Below are 5000 nucleotides of genomic sequence, written 5' to 3'. Positions count from 1 at the left end.
GTTCTCGGTTTCTCAATTTTATACGTATATCTTGAACAAGACTTTCTTATAAATATCTTATCTTGTTCAGATATTTTACTTGTTTCAACTTTCTTATAAATATCTTATTGAAACAAGTTTCATACATTCGTTTCGTATAATAACATGGTTTGCCTAATCGTGGAGGCGCGTATAGTTCCAAACATGGATCGCGGAAGCACGTAACCACTGCGCTGGACAAAATCGACACAAGTGCCGAGGAAGCGCGGACAGGACGCATGCTGGACTGCGAGAAACCGTGTTCTTCTGCTCGCGCTGGGCATAAACGAAATAGGACACCTCTATTATTTAACGAATTTTTCTCTTTATTCTGTCTTTAAAAGACAGAATTTTTTTTCTCTTTAACTCTATTTTCTCTTTTTCATACCTTAGTCGCTCGGACATAAGAGTTGATGCTCAGTTAGTACGAGTAAACACAAAAGTGAATACAAGTCACCAACCTCCACTAAGGGAAGGCTCGCCACATAAGGGCCATTCGGTCTAGGACACCGACCCGTGGCAATGCTGTGTAGAGAATAATTCGATACGAAGCACGGTACGAAACAGTCAAGACCGAAGTCTCGAGGCGCCCATGACTGCTTCTCGACCGAGATCGTAGAATAGCCACAGACGCGCGCTGCACCGACCGACTCGACCGAACCGTCGACTCTCTTATAGATACCGAACGGCCGGCCGGGACGCCGGCGCCGCGCGGTCAATAGCACGCGCGCTTATGGCCGCAAACCGCCGCGGCAACAGACCTCCCGGCGGGGCTGTTGGAACTTAGAGCGAAAAAAGTATAAAAATTTTTTTCACAAAATATAATAAATTTTAATATTTCTATATTATTTTACACAAAATAACCAACTTTTCATAATTCACCGAACTTTGAAAATTTTTCTAAGTCCCACAAATAAGAGGAAAATTTTTAAATATCGGTCCTAGACGATTTTCGACGTGATATCACTGTAATATAGACGGTTTCTAACAATATATATCATAACACCAAACTCGCTACAATTATTATTTATCGAGTTATTAGCAAATAATGGACGGATGTGCTACTCCGTCGACAAAACTCTGGAAATTTTTCTAAGTCCCACCGCTAAGAGGAAACTTTTTCCGTATCGGTCCTAGACGATTTTCGACGTGATATCACTGTAATATAGACGGTTTCTAACAATATATATCATAACACCAAACTCGCTACAATTATTATTTATCGAGTTATTAGCAAATAATGGACGGATGTGCTACTCCGTCGGACGTTCGACGAAAATTTTTCTAAGTCCCACCGCCAAGAGGAAACTTTTTCCCTATCGGTCCTAGACGATTTTCGACGTGATATCACTGTAATATAGACGGTTTCTAACAATATATATCATAACACCAAACTCGCTACAATTATTATTTATCGAGTTATTAGCAAATAATGGACGGATGTGCTACTCCGTCGGACGTTCGACGAAAATTTTTCTAAGTCCCACCGCCAAGAGGAAACTTTTTCCCTATCGGTCCTAGACGATTTTCGACGTGATATCACTGTAATATAGACGGTTTCTAACAATATATATCATAACACCAAACTCGCTACAATTATTATTTATCGAGTTATTAGCAAATAATGGACGGATGTGCTACTCCGTCGGACGTTCGACGAAAATTTTTCTAAGTCCCACCGCCAAGAGGAAACTTTTTCCCTATCGGTCCTAGACGATTTTCGACGTGATATCACTGTAATATAGACGGTTTCTAACAATATATATCATAACACCAAACTCGCTACAATTATTATTTATCGAGTTATTAGCAAATAATGGACGGATGTGCTACTCCGTCGACAAAACTCTGGAAATTTTTCTAAGTCCCACCGCCAAGAGGAAACTTTTTCCCTATCGGTCCTAGACGATTTTCGACGTGATATCACTGTAATATAGACGGTTTCTAACAATATATATCATAACACCAAACTCGCTACAATTATTATTTATCGAGTTATTAGCAAATAATGGACGGATGTGCTACTCCGTCGGACGTTCGACGAAAATTTTTCTAAGTCCCACCGCCAAGAGGAAACTTTTTCCCTATCGGTCCTAGACGATTTTCGACGTGATATCACTGTAATATAGACGGTTTCTAACAATATATATCATAACACCAAACTCGCTACAATTATTATTTATCGAGTTATTAGCAAATAATGGACGGATGTGCTACTCCGTCGACAAAACTCTGGAAATTTTTCTAAGTCCCACCGCCAAGAGGAAACTTTTTCCCTATCGGTCCTAGACGATTTTCGACGTGATATCACTGTAATATAGACGGTTTCTAACAATATATATCATAACACCAAACTCGCTACAATTATTATTTATCGAGTTATTAGCAAATAATGGACGGATGTGCTACTCCGTCGGACGTTCGACGAAAATTTTTCTAAGTCCCACCGCCAAGAGGAAACTTTTTCCCTATCGGTCCTAGACGATTTTCGACGTGATATCACTGTAATATAGACGGTTTCTAACAATATATATCATAACACCAAACTCGCTACAATTATTATTTATCGAGTTATTAGCAAATAATGGACGGATGTGCTACTCCGTCGGACGTTCGACGAAAATTTTTCTAAGTCCCACCGCCAAGAGGAAACTTTTTCCCTATCGGTCCTAGACGATTTTCGACGTGATATCACTGTAATATAGACGGTTTCTAACAATATATATCATAACACCAAACTCGCTACAATTATTATTTATCGAGTTATTAGCAAATAATGGACGGATGTGCTACTCCGTCGACAAAACTCTGGAAATTTTTCTAAGTCCCACCGCCAAGAGGAAACTTTTTCCCTATCGGTCCTAGACGATTTTCGACGTGATATCACTGTAATATAGACGGTTTCTAACAATATATATCATAACACCAAACTCGCTACAATTATTATTTATCGAGTTATTAGCAAATAATGGACGGATGTGCTACTCCGTCGACAAAACTCTGGAAATTTTTCTAAGTCCCACCGCCAAGAGGAAACTTTTTCCCTATCGGTCCTAGACGATTTTCGACGTGATATCACTGTAATATAGACGGTTTCTAACAATATATATCATAACACCAAACTCGCTACAATTATTATTTATCGAGTTATTAGCAAATAATGGACGGATGTGCTACTCCGTCGGACGTTCGACGAAAATTTTTCTAAGTCCCACCGCCAAGAGGAAACTTTTTCCCTATCGGTCCTAGACGATTTTCGACGTGATATCACTGTAATATAGACGGTTTCTAACAATATATATCATAACACCAAACTCGCTACAATTATTATTTATCGAGTTATTAGCAAATAATGGACGGATGTGCTACTCCGTCGACAAAACTCTGGAAATTTTTCTAAGTCCCACCGCCAAGAGGAAACTTTTTCCCTATCGGTCCTAGACGATTTTCGACGTGATATCACTGTAATATAGACGGTTTCTAACAATATATATCATAACACCAAACTCGCTACAATTATTATTTATCGAGTTATTAGCAAATAATGGACGGATGTGCTACTCCGTCGGACGTTCGACGAAAATTTTTCTAAGTCCCACCGCCAAGAGGAAACTTTTTCCCTATCGGTCCTAGACGATTTTCGACGTGATATCACTGTAATATAGACGGTTTCTAACAATATATATCATAACACCAAACTCGCTACAATTATTATTTATCGAGTTATTAGCAAATAATGGACGGATGTGCTACTCCGTCGGACGTTCGACGAAAATTTTTCTAAGTCCCACCGCCAAGAGGAAACTTTTTCCCTATCGGTCCTAGACGATTTTCGACGTGATATCACTGTAATATAGACGGTTTCTAACAATATATATCATAACACCAAACTCGCTACAATTATTATTTATCGAGTTATTAGCAAATAATGGACGGATGTGCTACTCCGTCGACAAAACTCTGGAAATTTTTCTAAGTCCCACCGCCAAGAGGAAACTTTTTCCCTATCGGTCCTAGACGATTTTCGACGTGATATCACTGTAATATAGACGGTTTCTAACAATATATATCATAACACCAAACTCGCTACAATTATTATTTATCGAGTTATTAGCAAATAATGGACGGATGTGCTACTCCGTCGGACGTTCGACGAAAATTTTTCTAAGTCCCACCGCCAAGAGGAAACTTTTTCCCTATCGGTCCTAGACGATTTTCGACGTGATATCACTGTAATATAGACGGTTTCTAACAATATATATCATAACACCAAACTCGCTACAATTATTATTTATCGAGTTATTAGCAAATAATGGACGGATGTGCTACTCCGTCGACAAAACTCTGGAAATTTTTCTAAGTCCCACCGCCAAGAGGAAACTTTTTCCCTATCGGTCCTAGACGATTTTCGACGTGATATCACTGTAATATAGACGGTTTCTAACAATATATATCATAACACCAAACTCGCTACAATTATTATTTATCGAGTTATTAGCAAATAATGGACGGATGTGCTACTCCGTCGGACGTTCGACGAAAATTTTTCTAAGTCCCACCGCCAAGAGGAAACTTTTTCCCTATCGGTCCTAGACGATTTTCGACGTGATATCACTGTAATATAGACGGTTTCTAACAATATATATCATAACACCAAACTCGCTACAATTATTATTTATCGAGTTATTAGCAAATAATGGACGGATGTGCTACTCCGTCGACAAAACTCTGGAAATTTTTCTAAGTCCCACCGCCAAGAGGAAACTTTTTCCCTATCGGTCCTAGACGATTTTCGACGTGATATCACTGTAATATAGACGGTTTCTAACAATATATATCATAACACCAAACTCGCTACAATTATTATTTATCGAGTTATTAGCAAATAATGGACGGATGTGCTACTCCGTCGGACGTTCGACGAAAATTTTTCTAAGTCCCACCGCCAAGAGGAAACTTTTTCCCTATCGGTCCTAGACGAT

The sequence above is a fragment of the Halictus rubicundus genome, unplaced genomic scaffold (assembly GCF_050948215.1).
Source record: "Halictus rubicundus isolate RS-2024b unplaced genomic scaffold, iyHalRubi1_principal scaffold0390, whole genome shotgun sequence".
NCBI lineage: Eukaryota > Metazoa > Arthropoda > Insecta > Hymenoptera > Halictidae > Halictus > Halictus rubicundus.
The sequence above is the reverse complement of the archived record's forward strand: the minus strand, read 5'-3'. Positions refer to the sequence as shown.